Genomic DNA, 21,357 nt, shown 5'->3' with positions numbered 1-21,357 from the left:
CCATTCCCAATGCGAGTTGCTCGGGGGCCTCTCGGGATTCCTCTCCCGTCGATGCCGGGGCCTAAGACCTTGAGTGGAGGCGGGGCTGGAACCTGAGGATTCCTCTCCAGTGCTGACATGGATCTTGGGGTGCTTCTGGAGTCTCCCCAGGGGAGTAAGTCCTCGTCTCGAATGGGGGCATGCACGTGCGCTTTCCTCCAGAGCGGTAGCAGCAGTGTCATGCTTCCCATCGCCTCGATCAAGGGATCTGTGGCTTTCCCTAGAGGCTTTCCCACGAGGCTTTTCCACGAGGCTTTCCCACAGGGCTGTCACACGTGCCACCGTGGTGGGAGTCGATCCTCGGCGTGAAAGTCGAGGCAGTGCAGGGAAAACAGGTTCCTCTAGAATGGAATGAAACATCTGGGGGTTTCTGGGAATGGTGGCACGACCGTGGAGTTCTAGCCTTTCCTGTGGAGAGCACCTCCTAATTGAGATGCGACAGGAATGCACAGAATTCTTTCCCGAACACGCAGCGAAAGGATCCCTCATCTCGAGCTACGTAGTGGAAACGGGGCTCCTCTGGATTTGGCCGGGACCCTCGTGTTTCCTCTAGATGGGAGACGGGTATGTCAGGCAACTTCTTGAGTTGCAGCAAGGGTGTGAAGGACCTTTTGGAAATTCCAGAGGTTAGGTGTGATTAGCTTCGGAAAGCCTCAGTGGAAATGGGCCTCATCTCTCCTGGAGGGCAAAATCTCCTGGATTGTGTCGAGTTGCGGCAGGTGCTCTCAACTTCCGACGGGGACCTCATGGACCCGCTTTGGTTGCCTCAGGAAAGGCCAGTCCCTATGCGAGTTGCACGGGGGCCTCTCAGGATTCCTTTCCCTTCGAAGCCGGGGCCTAAGACCTTGTGTGGAATCGGGGCCGGAACCTCAGGATTCCTCTCCAGTGCTGACATGAATCTTGGGGTACTTCTGGGGTTTCCCCAGGGGAGTAAGTCCTCGTCTCGAATGGGGGCATGCACGTGAGCTTTTCTCCAGAGCGGTAGCAGCCGTGTCACGCTTCCCATCGCCTGGATCAAGGGATCTGTGGCTTCCCCTCGAGGCTTTCCCACCAGGCTTTCCCACAGGGCTGTCCCACGTGCCAGCGTGGTGGGAGTCGATCCTCGGCGTGGGAGTCGATCCTCGGCGTGAAAGCCGAGGTAGTGCAGGGCAAACAGGTTCCTCTGAATGGACTGAGACATCTGGGGGACTCTTGGAATGGTGGCACGATGCTGGAGTTCCTCTCGCCTTTCCTGTGGAGAGCGCCTCCTCTTGAGGTGAGAGGGAAACGTCGGGATTTCTTTCCGGACAAAGCAGCGAAATGTCCCTCATCTCGAGCTACGAGGCGGAAACGGGGCTCCTCTGGATGTGGATGGGATCCTCGTGCTTCTTCTAGAGTGGAGACGGGTATGTCAGGCAACTTCTTGAGTTGCAGCAAGGGTGTGAAGGACCTTTTGGAAGTTCCAGAGGCTAGACGTGATTAGCCTGGAGAAGCCTCAGCGGAAATGGGCCTCATCTCGCCTGGAGGGAAAAACCTCCTGGATTTTCTCGAGTTGCGGCAGGTGCTCTCGACTTACGACGGTGACCTAAGGGACGCGCTCTGGTGGCCTCAGGACTGGCCAGTCCCCATTCCAGTGGCTCGGGAGCCTCTCGGGATTCCGCTCCCTTCGATGCCAGAGCCTAAGACCTTGTGTGGAGTCGTGACTGGAACATGAGGTTTCCTCTCCAGTGCTAACATGGATCGTGGAGTACTTCTGGTGTTTCCCCAGGGGAGTAAGTCCCCGTCTCGAATGGGGGCATGCACGTGCGCTTTCCTCCAGAGCTGTAACAACACTGTCATGCCTCCCGGCGCGCCGATCATGGGATCTGTGGCTTTCCCACGAGGCTTTCCCACGAGGCTTTCCCACAGGACTGTCCCACGTGTCACCGTGGTGTGAGTCGATGCTCGGCGTGAAACTCGAGGCAGTGCAGGGATAACAGGTTCCTCTGGAATGGACTGAGATATCTGGGGGACTCTGGGAACGGTGGCACGACCCTGGAGTTCCTCTCGCCTTTCCTGTGAGGAGCGCCTCCACTTGAGATGCAACGGGAACTCCCAGAATTATTTCCCGAAAAAGCTGTGAAAGGATCCCTCATCTTGAGCTACGAGGCGGACACGGGGCTCCCCTGGATGTGGGCGGGACCCTCGTGCTTCCTCTCGAGTGGAGACGGGTATGTTAGGGAACTTCTTGAGTTGCAGCAAGGGTGTGAAGGACCTTTTAGAAGTTCCAGAGGTTAGGTGTGATTAGCTTCCAGAAGCCTCAGCGGAAATGGGCCTCACTCAGCTGGAGTGCAAAACCTCCTTGATTTTCTCGAGTTGCGGCAGGTGCTCTTGACTTACGACGGGGACTTTAGGGACCCGCTCTGGTGGCCTCAATACTGGCCCGTCCCCATTCGAATTGCTCGGGGTCCTCTCGGGATTCATCTTCCGTCGATGCCGGGGCCTAAGTCCTTGTGTGGAGTCGGGGCCGGAACCTGAGGATTCCTCTCCAGTACTGACATGGATCTTGGAGTACTTTTGGAGTCTCCCCAGGGGAGTCAGTCTTCCTCTCGAATGGGGGCATGCACGTGCGCTTTCCTCCGAGCTGTAGCACCAGCGTCACGATTCCTGTCGCGTGGATCAAGGGATCTGTGGCTTTCCCTCGAGGCTTTCCCATGAGGCTTTCCCACAGGGCTGTCCCACGTGAGACCGTGGTGGGAGTCGATCCTCCTCGTTAAAGTCAAGGCAGTGCAGGGAAAACAGTATCCTCAGGAATGGACTGAGACATCTGGGGGACTCTTGGAATGGTGGCACGACGCTGGAGTTGCTCTCACCTTTCCTGTGGAGAGCCCCTACACTTGAGATGCGATGGGAACGCCAAGGAATCTCTCCTGAACAAGCAGCGAACGGATCCCTCATCTCGACCTACGAGGCGGAAACGGAGCTCTTCTGGATGTGGGTGGGACATGCGTGCTTCCTCTCGAGTGGAGAGGGGTATATAGGGGAACTTCTTGAGTTGCAGCAAGGGTGTCAAGGACCCTTTGGAAGTTCCAGAGCTTAGGTGTGATTAGCCTTGAGAAGCCTCAGCGGAAATGGTCCTCATCTCGCCTGGAGGGCAAATCCTAATGGATTTTCTCGAGTTGCGGCAGGTGCTCTCGACATACGACGGGGACCCCTGGGACCCGCTCTGGTTGCCTCAGGAAAGGCCAGTCCACATGCGAATTGCTCGAGGGCCTCTCTGGATTCCTCTCCCTTCAATGCCGGGGCCAAAGACCTTGTGTGGATGCGGGACCGGAACCTGAGGATTCCTCTCCAGTGCTGACATGGTTCTTGGGCTACTTCTGGAGTCTCCCCAGCGGAGTAAGTCCTCCTCTCGAAGGGGGCATGCACGTGCACTTTCCTCCAGAGGGGTAGCAGCAGTGTCATGCTTCCAGTCGCGTGGATCAAGGGATCTGTGGATTTCCCTCGACGCTTTCCCACGAGGATTTCCCACAGGGCTGTCGAACATGACACCATGGTTGGAGGCGATCCTCCGCGTGAAAGTCGAGGCAGTGCAGGGAAAACAGGTTCCTCTGGAATGGACTGAGACTTCTGGGGGACTCTTGGAATGGTGGCACGATGCTGGAGTTTCTCTCGCCTTTCCTGTGGAGAGCTCCTCCCCTTGAGATGGGACGGGAATGCCCAGAATTCTTTCCCGACAAAGCAGCGAATGTTCCCTCATATCGAGCAACGAGTCGGAAACAGGGCTCCTCTGGATGTGGCAGGGACCCTCGTACTTCCTCTAGAATGGAGTCGGGTATGTCAGGAACCTGCTTGAATTGCAGCAAGGGTGTGAAGGACCTTTTGGAAGTTCCAGAGGTTAGGTGTGATTAGCTTCGAGAAGCCTCAGCGGAAATGGGCCTCATCTCGCCTGGAGGGCAAAACTTCCTGGATTTTCTCGAGTTGCGGCACGTGCTCTTGACTTATGACGGGGACCTCAGGGACCCGCTCTGGTGGGCTCAGGAAAGGCCAGTCCGCATGCGAGTTGCTCGGGGTCCTCTCGGGATTCCTCTCTCTTCGATGCCCGGCCTAAGACCTTGTGTGGAGTCGGGCCCAGAACCTGAGGATTCCTCTGCAGTGCTGACATGGACCTTGGGGTACGTCTGGAGTCTCCCCAGGGGTTAAGTCCTCGTGTCGAATGGGGGCATGCACGTGCACTTTCCTCAGGAGCTTTAGCAGCAGTGTCAGGCTTCCCATCGCCTGGATCAAGGGATCTGTGGCTTATCCTCGAGGCTTCCCACGAGGCTTTCCCACAGGGCTGTCCCACGTGCCACCATGGTGTGAGTTGATCCTCGACGTGAAAGTCGAGGCAGTGCAGGGAAAACAGGTTCCTCTGGAAAGGACTGAAACATCTGGGGGACTCCTGGAATGGTGGTACGACGCTGGAGTTCCTCTCGCCTTTCCTGTGGAGAGCGCCTCCTCTTGAAATGAGACGGGAACGCGGGAAATTCTTTCCCGACCAAGCAGGGAAAGGATCCCTCATCACGAGCTACGAGTTGGAAACGGGGCTCCTCTCGATGTGGGCGGGACCCTCGTGTTTCCTCTAGAGTGGAGACGGGGATGTTGGGGTACTTCTTCAGTTGCAGCAAGTGTGTGAAGGACCTTTTGGAAATTCCGGAGGTTAGGTGTGAATAGTCTCGAGACGCCTCAGTGGAAATGGGCCTGATCTCGCCTGGAGGGCAAAATCTCCTGGATTTTCTCGAGTTGCAGCAGGTGCTCTCAACTTACGACGGGGACCGCAGGGACCCGCTCTGGTGGCCTCAGGAAAAGACAGTCCACATGCGAATTACTCGCGGGCCTCTCTGGATTCCTCTCCCTTCAATGCCAGGACCAAAGACCTTGTGTGGATGCGGCACCGGAACCTGAGGATTCCTCTCCAGTGCTGACATGGATCTTGGGCTAATTCTGGAGTCTCCCCAGGGGAGTAAGTCCTCCTCTCGAAGGGGGCATGCACGTGCGCTTTCCTCCATAGCGGTAGCAGCAGTGTCACGCTTCCCGATGCGTGGATCAAGGGATCTATGGCTTTCCCTCGAGGCTTTCCCACTGGGCTTTCCCACGTGCCACCGTTGTGGGAGTCGATCCTCGGGTGAAAGTCGAGGCAGTGCAGAGAAAACATGTTCCTCTGGAATGGACTAAGGCATCTGGGGGACTCTTGGAATGGTGGCACGGCGCTGGAGTTCCACTCGCCTTTCCTGTGGAGAGCGGCTCCTCTTGAGATGCGACGGGAATGCCCAGAACTCTTTCCCGACCAAGCAGCGAAAGGATCCCTTATCTCGAGTTACGAGGCGGAAACGGGGCTCCCATGGATGTGTGCGGGACCCTCGTGCTTCCTCTAGAGTGGAGACGGGTATGTGAGGGAACTTCTTGAGTTGCAGCAAGGGTGTGAAGAACCTTTTGGAAATTCCAGAGGTTAGGTGTGATTAGCCTCGAGAAGCCTCACTGGAAATGGGCCTGATCTCGCCTGGAGAGTAAAACCTCCTGGATTTTCTCGAGTTGCGGCAGGTGCACTCGACTTCCGACGGGGACCGCAGGGACCCACTCTGGTGGCCTCAGGAAAGGACAGTCCGCATGCGAGTTGCTCGGGGGCCTCTCGGGATTCCTTTCCCGTCGATGCCGGGGCCTAAGACCTTGTGTGGAGTCGGGCCCGGAACCTGAGGATTCCTCTCCAGTACTGCCATGGATCTTGGGGTACTTCTTGAGTCTCCCCAGGGGAGTAAGTCCTCGTCTGGAATGGGCGCATGCACGTGATCTTTCCTCAAGACTGTAGCAGCAGTGTCACGTTTCCCATCGCCTGGATCAAGGGATCTGTAGCTTTCCCTCGAGACTTTCCCACGAGGCTTTCCCACAGGGCTTTCCCACAGGGCTGTCCCACGTGCCACCTTGGTGTGAGTCGATCCTCTGCATGAAAGTCGAGGCAGTGCAGGGAAAACGGGTTCCGTTGGAACGAACTGAGACATCTAGGGGACTCTGGGAATGTTGGCACGACCCTGGAGTTCCTCTCCCATTTCCTGTGGAGAGCACCTCCACTTGAGATGCGACGGGAACGCCGGGAAATCTTTCCCGACCACGCAGGGAAAGGATCCGTCATCTCGAGCTGCGAGGCGGCAACGGGGCTCCTCTGGATGTTCGCGGGACCATCGTGCTTCCTCTCGAATGGAGACTGTATGTCGGGGAACTCTTGAGTGGCAGCAAGGGTGTGAAGGACTTTTTGGAGATTCCAGAGGTTAGGCGTGATTAGACTCGAGAAGCCTCAGCGGAAATGGGCCTCATCTGGCCTGGAGGGCAAATCCTCCGGAATTTCTCGTGTTGCGGTAGGTGCTCTAGACTTTGGTCGGGGACTTCAGGGACCCGCTCTGGTGGCCTCAGGAAAGGCCAGTCCCATTGCGAGTTGTTCGCGGGCCTCTCGGGATTCCTCTCCCTTCGATGCCAGAGCCTAAGACTTTGTGTGGAGTCGGGGCCCGAACCTGAGGATTCCTCTCCAGTGCTCTCATGGAACTTGCGGTACTTCGGGAGTCTCCCCAGGAGAGTAAGTTCTCGTTTCGAGAGGGTGCATGCACGTGTGCTTTCCTCCCGAGCTGTAGCACCAGTATCATGCTTTCCGTCGCGTCAGTCATGGGATCTGTGTCTTTTCCTCAAGGATTTTCCACGAAGCTTTCCCACGAGGCTTTCCCACAGGGCTGTCCCACGTGCCACTGTGGTGTGAGTTGATCCTCGGCGTGAAAGTAAAGGCAGTGCAGGGAAAACAGGTTCCTCTGGAATGGACTGAGACATCTGGGGGACTCTGGGAATGGTGGCACGACCTTGGAGTTCCTGTCGCCTTTCCTGTGGAGAGTGCCTCCTCTTGAGATACGCCGGGAAACCCAGGAATTATTTCCCGACCAAGCAGGGAAAGGATCCCCCATGTCCAGTTACAAGGCGGAAACTGGGCTCCTCTGGATGTGGGCGGGACCCTCTTGCTTCCTCTCGAGTGGAGACGGGTATGTCGGGGAACTTCTTGAGTTGCAGCAAGGGTGTGAAGGGCCTTTTGGAAGATCCAGAGGTTAGATGTGATTAGCCTCGAGAAGCCTCAGCGGAAATGGGACTCATCTCGCCTGCAGGGCAAAACCTCGTGGATTTTCTCGAGTTTTGGCAGGTGCTCTCGACTTACGACGGGGACCTCAGGGACCTGCTCTGGTGGCCTCACGAAATGCCAGTCCCCATGCAAGTGGCTCACGGGCCTCTCGGGATTCCTCTCCCTTCGATGCCCGGGCCTAAGACCTTGTGTTGAGTCGGGGCCGGTACCTGAGGATTCCTCTCCAGTGCTGACATGGATCTTGGTGTACTTCTGGAGTCTCCCCTGGGGAGTAAGTCCTCGTCTCGAATAGGGGCATGCACGTGCGCTTTCCTCCAGAGCGGTAGCAGCAGTGTCACGCTTCCCATCACCTGGATTAAGGGATCTCTGGCTTTCCTTCGAGGCTTTCCCTCGAGGCTTTCCCACGAGGCTTTCTGACGAGGCTTTCACACAGGGATGTCCCACGTGCCACCGTGGTGGGAGTCGATCCTCGGCATGAAATTCGAGGCAGTGCAGGGAAAACAGGTTCCTCTGGAATGGACTGAGACATCCGGGGGACTCTTGGAATGGTGGCAGGACGCTGGAGTTCCTCTCGCCTTCCCTGTGGAGAACGCCTTCTCTTGAGAAGCGACGGGAACGCCGGGAATTCTTTCGCGACCAAGAAGGGAAAGGATCCCGCATCTCGAGCTACGAGGTGGATACGGGGCTCCTCTGGATGTGAGTGGGACCCTCATGCTTCCACTAGAGTGGAGACCGGGATGTCCGGGAACTTCTTGAGTTACAGCAAGGGTGTGAAGGACCTTTTGGAAGTTCCAGAGATTAGATGTGATTAGCCTTGAGAAGCCTCAGTGGAAATGGGCCTCATCTGACCTGGAGGGCAAAACCTCCTGGATTTTCTCGAGTTGCGGCAGGTGCTCTCGACTCACGACGGGGACCTCAGGGACCCGCTCTGGTGGCCTCAGGAAAGGCCAGTCCCCATGCGAGTTGCTCGGGGGCCTCTCGGGGTTCCTCTACCTTCGATGCCAGGGCCTAAGTCCTTGTGTGGAGTCAGGTCCGGGACCTGAGGGTTCCTCTCCAGTGCTCACATTGATCTTGGGGTACTTCTGGAGTCTCCCCAGGGGAGTAAGTCCTCGTTTCGAATGGGGGCATGCACGTGTGCTTTCCTCCAGATCGGCAGCAGCCGTGTCATGCTTCCCTTCGCCTTGATCAAGGGATCTGTGGCTTTCCCTCGAGACTTTCCCACGAGGCTTACCCACAGGGCTGTCCCACGTGCCACCATGGTGGGAGTCGATCCTCACCGTGAAAGTCGAGGCAGTGCAGGGAAAACAGGTTCCTCTGCAATGGACTAAGACTTCTGGGGGACTCTTGGAATGGTGGCACGACCCTGGAGTTCCTCTCGCCTTTCCTGTGGAGAGCGCCTCCTCTTGAGATGCGAGGGGAATGCCCAGAATTCTTTCCCGACCAAGCAGGGAATGAATCCCTCATCTCAAGCTACGAGGCGGAAACGGGGCTCCTCTCGATGTGGGCGGGACCCTCGTGCTTCCTCTATAGTGGAGACGGGTATGTCAGGGAACTTCTTGATTTGCAGCAAGGGTGTGATGGACCTTTTGGAATTCCAGAGCTTAGATGTGATTAGCATTGTGAAGCCTCTGCGAAAATGGGCCTCATCTCGCCTGGAGGGCAAAACCTCCTGGATCTTCTCGAGTTTTGGAAGGTGCTCTCGACTTACGACGGGGAACTCAGGGACACGCTCTGGTGGCCTCAGGCAAGGCCAGTTCCCATGTGAGTTCCTCCGGGCCTCTCGGGATTCCTCTTCCTTCGATGCCGGCGCCAAAGAACTTGAGTGGAGGCGGCGCTGGAAACTGAGGATTCCTCTCCAGTGCTGACATGGATCTTGGGGTACTTCTGGAGTATCCCCAGGGGAGTAAGTCCTCGTCTCGAATGGGGGCATGCACGTGCACTTTCCTCCCGATCTGTAGCAGCAGTGTCACACTTCCTGTCGCGAGGATCAAGGGATCTGTGGCTTTCCCTCGCTGCTTTCCCACGCGGCTTTCCCACAGGGCTGTCCCACGTGCCACCTTGATGGGAGTGGATCCTCGGCGCGAAAGTCGAGACAGTGCAGGGAAAACAGGTTCTTTTGGAATAGAGTGAGATATCTGGGGGACTCTTGGCATGGTGGCATGACGCCTGAGTTCCTCTCGACTTTCCTGTCGAGAGCGGCTTCTCTTGAGATGGGACGGGAATGCCCAGAATTCTTTCCCGACAAAGCAGCGAAAGGAATCCTCATCTTGAGCTACGAGGCGGAAACGGCGCTACTTTGGATGTGGGCGGGACCCTCGTGCTTCCTCTAAAGCGGAGACAGGGATGTCGGGGAACTTCTTGAGTTGCAGCAAGGGTGTGAAGGACCTTTTGGAAGTTCCAGATGTTAGGTGTGATTAGCCTCGAGAAGCCTCAGCGGAAATGGGCCTCATCCCGCCTGGAGGGCAAAACCTCGTGGATTATCTCGAGTTGTGGCAGGTGCTCTCGACTTATGACGGGGACCTCAGAGACCCGCTCTGGTGGTCTCAGGAAAGGCCAGTCCCCAGGCGAGTTGCTCGGGGGCCTCTTGGGATTCATCTCCCTTTGATGCCGGGGCCTAAGACCTTGTGTGCAGGCAGGACTGGAACCTGAGGATTCCTCTCCAGTGCTGACATGGACCTTGGGGATACTTCTGGAGTCTCCCCAGGGGAGTAAGTCCTCATCTCGAATGGGGGCATGCACGTGCGCTTTCCTCCAGAGTGGCAGCAGCAATGTCACGCTTCCCGTCGCGTGGATCAAGGGATCTGTGGCTTTGCCTCGAGGCTTTCCCACGAGGCTTTCCCACAGGTCTGTCCCACGTGCCACCGTGGTGGGAGTCGATCCTCGGCGTGAAAGTCGAGGCAGTGCAGGGAAAACAGGTTCCGCTGGAATGGACTGACACATCTGGGGGACTCCGGAATGGTGCAACGACCCTGGAGTTCCTCTCACCTTTCCTGTGGAGAGCGCCTCCTCTTGAGATGCGCCAGGAACGCCCAGAAATCTTTCCCGGGCAAGCAGCGAAAGGATCCCTCATCTCGAGCTAGGAGGCGGAAACGGGGCTCCTCTGGATGTGTGCGGGACCCTCGTGCTTCCTCTAGAGTGGAGACGGGTATGTGAGGGAACTTCTTGAGTTGCAGCAAGGGTGTGAAGAACCTTTTGGAAATTCCAGAGGTTAGGTGTGATTAGCCTCGAGAAGCCTCACTGGAAATGGGCCTGATCTCGCCTGGAGAGTAAAACCTCCTGGATTTTCTCGAGTTGCGGCAGGTGCACTCGACTTCCGACGGGGACCGCAGGGACCCACTCTGGTGGCCTCAGGAAAGGACAGTCCGCATGCGAGTTGCTCGGGGGCCTCTCGGGATTCCTTTCCCGTCGATGCCGGGGCCTAAGACCTTGTGTGGAGTCGGGCCCGGAACCTGAGGATTCCTCTCCAGTACTGCCATGGATCTTGGGGTACTTCTTGAGTCTCCCCAGGGGAGTAAGTCCTCGTCTGGAATGGGCGCATGCACGTGATCTTTCCTCAAGACTGTAGCAGCAGTGTCACGTTTCCCATCGCCTGGATCAAGGGATCTGTAGCTTTCCCTCGAGACTTTCCCACGAGGCTTTCCCACAGGGCTTTCCCACAGGGCTGTCCCACGTGCCACCTTGGTGTGAGTCGATCCTCTGCATGAAAGTCGAGGCAGTGCAGGGAAAACAGGTTCCGTTGGAACGAACTGAGACATCTAGGGGACTCTGGGAATGTTGGCACGACCCTGGAGTTCCTCTCCCATTTCCTGTGGAGAGCACCTCCACTTGAGATGCGACGGGAACGCCGGGAAATCTTTCCCGACCACGCAGGGAAAGGATCCGTCATCTCGAGCTGCAAGGCGGCAACGGGGCTCCTCTGGATGTTCGCGGGACCATCGTGCTTCCTCTCGAATGGAGACTGTATGTCGGGGAACTCTTGAGTGGCAGCAAGGGTGTGAAGGACTTTTTGGAGATTCCAGAGGTTAGGCGTGATTAGACTCGAGAAGCCTCAGCGGAAATGGGCCTCGTCTGGCCTGGAGGGCAAATCCTCCGGAATTTCTCGTGTTGCGGTAGGTGCTCTAGACTTTGGTCGGGGACTTCAGGGACCCGCTCTGGTGGCCTCAGGAAAGGCCAGTCCCATTGCGAGTTGTTCGCGGGCCTCTCGGGATTCCTCTCCCTTCGATGCCAGAGCCTAAGACTTTGTGTGGAGTCGGGGCCCGAACCTGAGGATTCCTCTCCAGTGCTCTCATGGAACTTGCGGTACTTCGGGAGTCTCCCCAGGAGAGTAAGTTCTCGTTTCGAGAGGGTGCATGCACGTGTGCTTTCCTCCCGAGCTGTAGCACCAGTATCATGCTTTCCGTCGCGTCAGTCATGGGATCTGTGTCTTTTCCTCAAGGATTTTCCACGAAGCTTTCCCACGAGGCTTTCCCACAGGGCTGTCCCACGTGCCACTGTGGTGTGAGTCGATCCTCGGCGTGAAAGTAAAGGCAGTGCAGGGAAAACAGGTTCCTCTGGAATGGACTGAGACATCTGGGGGACTCTGGGAATGGTGGCACGACCTTGGAGTTCCTGTCGCCTTTCCTGTGGAGAGTGCCTCCTCTTGAGATACGCCGGGAAACCCAGGAATTATTTCCCGACCAAGCAGGGAAAGGATCCCCCATGTCCAGTTACAAGGCGGAAACTGGGCTCCTCTGGATGTGGGCGGGACCCTCTTGCTTCCTCTCGAGTGGAGACGGGGATGTAGGAGAACTTCTTGAATTGCAGCAAGGGTGTGAAGGACCTTTTGGAAGATCCAGAGGTTAGATGTGATTAGCCTCGAGAAGCCTCAGCGGAAATGGGACTCATCTCGCCTGCAGGGCAAAACCTCGTGGATTTTCTCGAGTTTTGGCAGGTGCTCTCGACTTACGACGGGGACCTCAGGGACCTGCTCTGGTGGCCTCACGAAATGCCAGTCCCCATGCAAGTGGCTCGCGGGCCTCTCGGGATTCCTCTCCCTTCGATGCCCGGGCCTAAGACCTTGTGTTGAGTCGGGGCCGGTACCTGAGGATTCCTCTCCAGTGCTGACATGGATCTTGGTGTACTTCTGGAGTCTCCCCTGGGGAGTAACTCCTCGTCTCGAATAGGGGCATGCACGTGCACTTTCCTCCAGAGCGGTAGCAGCAGTGTCACGCTTCCCATCACCTGGATTAAGGGATCTCTGGCTTTCCTTCGAGGCTTTCCCTCGAGGCTTTCCCACGAGGCTTTCTGACGAGGCTTTCACACAGGGATGTCCCACGTGCCACCGTGGTGGGAGTCGATCCTCGGCATGAAATTCGAGGCAGTGCAGGGAAAACAGGTTCCTCTGGAACGGACTGAGACATCCGGGGGACTCTTGGAATGGTGGCAGGACGCTGGAGTTCCTCTCGCCTTCCCTGTGGAGAACGCCTTCTCTTGAGAAGTGAGGGGAACGCCGGGAATTCTTTCGCGACCAAGAAGGGAAAGGATCCCGCATCTCGATCTACGAGGTGGATACGGGGCTCCTCTGGATGTGAGTGGGACCCTCATGCTTCCACTAGAGTGGAGACCGGGATGTCCGGGAACTTCTTGAGTTGCAGCAAGGGTGTGAAGGACCTTTTGGAAGTTCCAGAGATTAGATGTGATTAGCCTTGAGAAGCCTCAGTGGAAATGGGCCTCATCTGACCTGGAGGGCAAAACCTCCTGGATTTTCTCGAGTTGCGGCAGGTGCTCTCGACTCACGACGGGGACCTCAGGGACCCGCTCTGGTGGCCTCAGGAAAGGCCAGTCCCCATGCGAGTTGCTCGAGGGCCTCTCGGGGTTCCTCTACCTTCGATGCCAGGGCCTAAGTCCTTGTGTGGAGTCAGGTCCGGGACCTGAGGGTTCCTCTCCAGTGCTCACATTGATCTTGGGGTACTTCTGGAGTCTCCCCAGGGGAGTAAGTCCTCGTTTCGAATGGGGGCATGCACGTGTGCTTTCCTCCAGATCGGCAGCAGCCGTGTCATGCTTCCCTTCGCCTTGATCAAGGGATCTGTGGCTTTCCCTCGAGACTTTCCCACGAGGCTTACCCACAGGGCTGTCCCACGTGCCACCATGGTGGGAGTCGATCCTCACCGTGAAAGTCGAGGCAGTGCAGGGAAAACAGGTTCCTCTGCAATGGACTGAGACTTCTGGGGGACTCTTGGAATGGTGGCACGACCCTGGAGTTCCTCTCGCCTTTCCTGTGGAGAGCGCCTCCTCTTGAGATGCGAGGGGAATGCCCAGAATTCTTTCCCGACCAAGCAGGGAAAGAATCCCTCATCTCGAGCTACGAGGCGGAAACGGGGCTCCTCTCGATGTGGGCGGGACCCTCGTGCTTCCTCTATAGTGGAGACGGGTATGTCAGGGAACTTCTTGATTTGCAGCAAGGGTGTGATGGACCTTTTGGAATTCCAGAGCTTAGATGTGATTAGCATTGTGAAGCCTCTGCGAAAATGGGCCTCATCTCGCCTGGAGGGCAAAACCTCCTGGATCTTCTCGAGTTTTGGAAGGTGCTCTCGACTTACGACGGGGAACTCAGGGACACGCTCTGGTGGCCTCAGGCAAGGCCAGTTCCCATGTGAGTTCCTCCGGGCCTCTCGGGATTCCTCTTCCTTCGATGCCGGCGCCAAAGAACTTGAGTGGAGGCGGCACCGGAAACTGAGGATTCCTCTCCAGTGCTGACATGGATCTTGGGGTACTTCTGGAGTATCCCCAGGGGAGTAAGTCCTCGTCTCGAATGGGGGCATGCACGTGCACTTTCCTCCCGATCTGTAGCAGCAGTGTCACACTTCCTGTCGCGTGGATCAAGGGATCTGTGGCTTTCCCTCGCTGCTTTCCCACGCGGGTTTCCCACAGGGCTGTCCCACGTGCCACCTTGATGGGAGTGGATCCTCGGCGCGAAAGTCGAGACAGTGCAGGGAAAACAGGTTCTTTTGGAATAGAGTGAGATATCTGGGGGACTCTTGGCATGGTGGCATGACGCCTGAGTTCCTCTCGACTTTCCTGTCGAGAGCGGCTTCTCTTGAGATGGGACGGGAATGCCCAGAATTCTTTCCCGACAAAGCAGCGAAAGGAATCCTCATCTTGAGCTACGAGGCGGAAACGGCGCTACTTTGGATGTGGGCGGGACCCTCGTGCTTCCTCTAAAGCGGAGACAGGGATGTCGGGGAACTTCTTGAGTTGCAGCAAGGGTGTGAAGGACCTTTTGGAAGTTCCAGATGTTAGGTGTGATTAGCCTCGAGAAGCCTCAGCGGAAATGGGCCTCATCCCGCCTGGAGGGCAAAACCTCGTGGATTATCTCGAGTTGTGGCAGGTGCTCTCGACTTATGACGGGGACCTCAGAGACCCGCTCTGGTGGTCTCAGGAAAGGCCAGTCCCCAGGCGAGTTGCTCGGGGGCCTCTTGGGATTCTTCTCCCTTTGATGCCGGGGCCTGAGACCTTGTGTGCAGGCGGGACTGGAACCTGAGGATTCCTCTCCAGTGCTGACATGGACCTTGGGGATACTTCTGGAGTCTCCCCAGGGGAGTAAGTCCTCATCTCGAATGGGGGCATGCACGTGCGCTTTCCTCCAGAGTGGCAGCAGCAATGTCACGCTTCCCGTCGCGTGGATCAAGGGATCTGTGGCTTTGCCTCGAGGCTTTCCCACGAGGCTTTCCCACAGGTCTGTCCCACGTGCCACCGTGGTGGGAGTCGATCCTCGGCATGAAAGTCGAGGCAGTGCAGGGAAAACAGGTTCCGCTGGAATGGACTGACACATCTGGGGGACTCCGGAATGGCGCAACGACCCTGGAGTTCCTCTCACCTTTCCTGTGGAGAGCGCCTCCTCTTGAGATGCGCCAGGAACGCCCAGAAATCTTTCCCGGGCAAGCAGCGAAAGGATCCCTCATCTCGAGCTAGGAGGCGGAAACGGGGCTCCTCTGGATGTGTGCAGGACCTGCGTGCTTCCTCTCGAGTGGACACGGGTATGTCGGGGAGCTTCTTGAGTTGCAGCAAGGGTGTGAAGGACCTTTTGGAAGTTCCAGAGGTTAGGTGTGAGTAGCCTTCAAAAGGAACAGCGGAAATGGGCCTCATCTTGCCTGGAGGGCAAAACCTCCTGGATTTTCTCGAGTTGTGGCAGGTGCTCTGTACTTATGATAGGGACCTCAGGGACCCGCTCTGGTGGCCTCAGGAAAGGCCTGTCCCCATGTGAGTTGGTCGCGGGCCTCTCGGGATTCCTCTCCCTTGGATGCTGGAGCCTAAGACCTTGTGTGGAGTCGGGCCCGGAACCTGAGGATTCCTCTCCAGTGCTGACATGGATCTTGGGGTACTTCTGGAGTCTCCCCAGGGAAGTAAGTCCTCGTTTCGAATGGGGGCATGCACGTGCCCTTTCCTCCAGAGCTGTAGCAGCAGTGTCACGCTTCCTATCAACTGCATCATGGTATCTGTGGCTTTCCCTCGAGGTTTTCCCACAAGGCTTTCCCATGAGGCTTTCCCACAGGGCTGTCCCATGTGCCACCGTGGTGTGAGTCGATCTGCGGCGTGAAAGTCGAGGCAGTGGAGGGAAAACACCTTCCTCTGGAATGGACTGGGACATCTGGGGGACTCTGAGAATGGTGGCACGACCCTGGAGTTCCTCTCGCCTTTCCTGTGGAGAGCGCCTCCTCTTGAGATGCGACAGGAACGCCCAGAATTCTTTCCCGACCAAGCAGGGAAAGGATCCCTCATCTGGAACTACAATGCGGAAACGGGGCTCCTCTTGATGTGGGCGGGACCATTGTGCTTCCTCTAGAGTGGACAGGGGTAGTCGGGGAACTTCTTGAGTTGCAGCAAGGGTGTGAAGGACCTTTTGGAAGTTCCAGAGGTTAGTTGTGATTAGTGTCGAGAAGCATCGGCGGAAATGGGCCTCATTTCGCCTGGAGGGGAGTACCTCCTGGATTTTCTCGAGTTGCGGCAGGTGCTCTCGTCTTACGACGGTGACTTAAGGCACCCGCTCTGGTGGCCTCAGGACTGGCCAGTCCCCATTCGAGTTGCTCGGGGGCCGCTCGGGATTCCTCTCCCTTCGATGCCGGGGCCTAAGACCTTGTGTGGAGTCGGAGGCGGAACCTGAGGATTCCTCTCCAGTGCTTACATGGATCTTGCGGTACTTCTGGAGTCTGCCCAGGAGAGTCAGTCCTCGTCTCGAGAGGGGGCATGCACGTGCGCTTTCCTCCCGAGCTGTAGTAGCAGTGTCACGCTTCCCGTCGTGTCGATCATGGGATCTGTGGCTTTCCCTCGAGGCTTTCCCATGAGGCTTTCCCACGAGGCTTTCCCACAGGGCTGTCTCACGTGCCACCCTGGTGTGATTCGATCCTCGGCGTGAAAGTCGAGGCAGTGCAGGGAAAGGAGGTTCCTCAGGAATGGACTGGGACATCTGGGGGACTCTGGGAATGGTGGCACGACCCTGGAGTTCCTCTCGCCTTTCCTTTGGAGAGTGCCTGCTCTTGAGATGCGACGGGAACGCCGGGAATTCTTTCCCGACCAAGCAGGGAAAGGATCCCTCATCTCGAGCTACGAGGTGGAAACGGGGCTCCTCTGGATGTGGGCCGAACGCCGTGCTTTCTTTCGACTGGAGACGGGTATGTCGGGGAACTTCTTGAGTTGCAGTAAGGGTGTCAAGGACCCTTTGGAAGTTCCAGAGGTTAGATGTGATTAGCCTCGAGACGCCTCAGCCAAAATGGGCCACATCTCGCCCGGAGGGGGGAACCTCCTGGTTTTCTCGAGTTGCGGCTTGTGCTCTCGACTTACGACGGGGACCTCATGGACCCGCTCTGTTGGCCTCAGGAAAGGTCATTCCCCATGCGAGTTGCTCGGTGGCCTCTCAGGATTCCTCGCCCGTCGATGCCGGCGCCTAAGACCTTGTGTGGAGTCGGACCAGAACCTGAGGATTCCTCTCCCGTGCTCACATGGATCTTGGCGTACTTCTGGAGTCTCCCAAGGGGCGTCAGTCCTCGTCTCGAGTGGGGTCATGCAGGTGTGCTTTCCTCCTGAGCAGTAGCAGCAGTGTCTCGCTTCCCGTCTTGTGGATCAAGGGATCTGTGTCTTTCCCTCGAGGCTTTTCCATGGGCTTTCCCACAGGGCTATTCCACGTGCCACCATGCAGTGCTGGGAAAACAGGAACCTCCTTCCCCACATAGGGGGTACACTGTCCCCTTGGGTGTGTATCTCCGGGGCATTCGCGCTTGGGGGTTGCCACGGATGTTGGCCTCAGGCTCCACATGAGAAAAGCCCCTAATGGCATTAGCTGCCGGTCCAGACGCTGGCCCCTCAGGTCTCTGGCCGGAGCCTTGGGCTCCAGGCAACTCAAAGCCCTCGGGGCTGGTGCTCTGGGACTGCTGTAGGGAAAGGACGCCAGGAGCCCACGGAGGAGTTGGGGAGGCGCAGGTGGCATATGGAGGCGAGGACAGCGTGGGATCTAGGTGGAGGCGCTGGAGAGAGCGTCCGTTGTCCCGGAATGCCTCGGAGGAGCCAGCGGGGGACAGTCCAGGCCCAGGGACCTGTGGTATGTGAAAAGGTGGGAAACCCCAGAACAAGGCAGGCTGGGAAAGGGGGCGTGGGCGGCCAATTCAAAGGGACCTAGGGGGCGTTTCCTGGGCGGTGAGCTCCCTTGGCACTGCTGAGGGCCCCTGATTGATCCACCCGGGGTTGATCCCACCATCCGCTGCGAGGGAGGGCCACAAACCAAAGCCCCCGAACTGCCCACCCACCCCAACGGGGATCTTGGCGGTCCGGGGCACAGCTGTGCCCGGGAAAAGCCCACTCACTCCACGGGACTCCGTCCAGGGTCTCTGCTTGGAAAGAGGCCAGGGGCGGCCCCCTCCATCTACGCACCCAAACCCTATTGACGTCAATGGGGGTGGAGACGCCTCCCGCTCTCCAGAGTCCTGGGCTGCTGGGTCCCCGCCCACTCGGCCAGCAGTCTGCAGCGCTCCTGTGTGCCTCTCCCACCATGGCTTCGTCCAGCTCCTCCAGCACCTCAAGCGGTACGTTTGCCCTCGGTCCCTGGGGTCGGATCACGTCTCAGGGGATTTGCGGGTGGCCCGGGCAAGGGCTCTCGGCCCACGTGTCGACCCCCGCTCCCGCCCGAGAACGGCGGGGACCCATCGGCCGGGCCCGGGGTTCCCAGGCGTCAGGTGTGCCCAAAGTTGGAGGGCGTTGCATCGTTCGTTCATCTTGCTCCTTTGGCACACACATGGCTTCTCCGTTCTCTTTTCTGGGAAGACAGTGTTGTTTTAGGGGGCGTGCTGCGGGAGTCAGGGGCCGGTGGGAGCGGGTGCTGTGCTGGGATGAGGCCCTTTATCCTCACATCTTCCTGTGGGCATTGACTTTGACCTTGAACTTGAACTTGAACTTGAACTTGACCTTGACCTTGACTTTGACCTTGAACTTGAACTTGACCTTGACTTTGACCTTGAACTTGAACTTGAACTTGAACTTGAACTTGACCTTGAACTTGAACTTGAACCTGAACTTGACCTTGACTTTGACCTTGAACTTGAACTTGAACTTGACCTTGACCTTGACTTTGACCTTGAACTTGAACTTGAACTTGAACTTGAACTTGACCTTGAACTTGAACTTGAACTTGAACTTGAACTTGACCTTGACTTTGACCTTGAACTTGAACTTGAACTTGAACTTGACCTTGACTTTGACCTTGAACTTGAACTTGAACTTGAACTTGACCTTGAACTTGAACTTGAACTTGAACTTGACCTTGACTTTGACCTTGAACTTGAACTTGAACTTGACCTTGACTTTGACCTTGAACTTGAACTTGAACTTGACCTTGAACTTGAACTTGACCTTGACCTTGAACTTGAACTTGAACTTGAACTTGACCTTGACTTTGACCTTGAACTTGAACTTGAACTTGACCTTGACTTTGACCTTGAACTTGAACTTGAACTTGACCTTGACTTTGACCTTGAACTTGAACTTGACCTTGACTTTGACCTTGACCTTGAACTTGAACTTGAACTTGAACTTGAACTTGACCTTGACTTTGACCTTGACCTTGAACTTGAAATTGAACTTGAACTTGACTTTGACCTTGACTTTGACCTTGAACTTGAACTTGAACTTGACTTTGACCTTGAACTTGAACTTGAACTTGAACTTGAAATTGACCTTGACTTTGACCTTGAACTTGAACTTGAACTTGAACTTGACCTTGACCTTGAACTTGAACTTGAACTTGACCTTGAACTTGAACTTGAACTTGAACTTGACCTTGACTTTGACCTTGAACTTGAACTTGAACTTGACCTTGACTTTGACCTTGAACTTGACCTTGAACTTGAACTTGACCTTGACCTTGAACTTGAACTTGAACTTGAACTTGACTTTGACCTTGAACTTGAACTTGAACTTGAACTTGACCTTGACTTTGACCTTGACCTTGAACTTGACCTTGACCTTGAACTTGAACTTGACCAACAACGGGAGACCAGATTTGCTCAGAGCACCGGAGGTCCAGAGGCAGGGCCGTGTATCTCCCCTTCCCTTTGTGATCATTGCAAAGACATTCCTAGCTGATAGCGGGAGTGCCCATGAAGAAGCAAGCAGTGGGAGTGTGTTTGACACGACTGTGTGCCTCAACTCCACAAGGGGCCTTTCCTCTCGAAGTAGGCCCCATGTCCCCTTGGGGAGGGTGTCATGCCTCTTTTCTCCACACTGCCAAAGGGTGGAGCAAAGCTCGCTCTGTCAGAGGTACAAAAACAGCAATTGAATGGATTTTCAAGCTCTTGCTAGGCTGCACCCTTTCAGGGCCCACTTTACTGAAACAGGTGCTCTGTGGCCCCCGGTTGGGTATGCAGGTTCACAAACAGGGTGAGATCCTGTCCAAGCCAACAATTTTCCTGAAAGACCTAGGCTCACTAAAGCTCTCCTCCAGAGCAAAGGGGATAGAGGAGATGTATGGAGGAGTCTTTGCCTTTCCCTGTGAGTGTGGGGCTACTCCCTACGGCCCCAAGCTCAGGGATAACTGCCTCTAAGAAAGGAATGGCAAGAAGCGCTAATCTTGGAGGTTGGGACAGGGAGTTCGCAGCATGTGGGGAAAGAAAGACTTCTTCGGGGAAGAAGAGGCAACCACCGGGGGTGTGTTCGCAAGCCTCTATTTGGAAGGAACACGTTTGCTTATACAACTCAAGACCTCCAGATCTGCTCAGAGGACTGAAGTTCCAGAGACAGGGCCATGTATCTCCCCTTCCCTTTGAGATCCTTGCCAAGACATTCCTAGCAGATTGTCGGAGTGCCCATGAAGAAGCAAGCAGCGGGAGTGTGCTTGACATCACTGGCTGCCTACCTGGGCTCAGCTCCTCAAGGGGCCTTTCTCTCCTGGTAGGCCCTATGTCCCCTTTGGGAGAGGGTTGTGCCCTCTTCCCTCCACACTGCCAAAGGGTGGAGGTGGAGCAAACTCGTTCTCTCCGAGGTAAAAGAAAGACAAATTGGATGGATCTTTAAGCTCTTGCTATGCTGCACCCCTCCAGGACCCACTCGAGCAAAACAGGTGCCCTGTGGCCCCTAGGTCGGGTATGCAGGTTCACACACCGGGTGTGATCCCGTCAAAGCCAAGAATTTTCCTGACAGACCTAGGCTCACTAGAGCTCTCCTCCAGAGGAAAGGGGACAGAAAAGATGTGTGTGTGGAGGTGGCTCTGCCTTTCCAGGTCCCAATCTCAGGGATAACTGCCCCTAAGAAAGGAACTGCTGCTGCTGCTGCTGCTGCTGCTGCTGCTGCTGCTGCTGCTGCTGCTGCTGCTGCTGCTAAGTTGGTTCAGTCGTGTTCGACTCTGTGCGACGCCATAGACGGTAGCCCACTAGGCTCCCCCGTCCCTGGGATTCTCCAGGCAAGAACAGTAAGTGGGTTGCCATTGCCTTCTCCAATGCATGAAAGTGAAAATGAAAGTGCAGTCGCTCAGTCGTGTCCGACCCTCAGCGACCCCATGGACTGCAGCCTACCAGGCTTCTCTGTCCATAGGATTTTCTGAAAGGAACTGCAAGAAGCACTTTTCCAGGAGGCTGGGAAAGGGAGTTTGCAGGATGTGGGGAAAGAGAGCCTCCTTCGGGGAAGAATAGGCGGCCACTTGTTTTGTGTTGCAAACCTCTATTTGGAAGGAACAGGTTAGCTTATACAAAGGG

The sequence above is a fragment of the Ovis canadensis genome, chromosome 8, assembly GCF_042477335.2.
Source record: "Ovis canadensis isolate MfBH-ARS-UI-01 breed Bighorn chromosome 8, ARS-UI_OviCan_v2, whole genome shotgun sequence".
Lineage (NCBI taxonomy): Eukaryota > Metazoa > Chordata > Mammalia > Artiodactyla > Bovidae > Ovis > Ovis canadensis.
The sequence above is the reverse complement of the archived record's forward strand: the minus strand, read 5'-3'. Positions refer to the sequence as shown.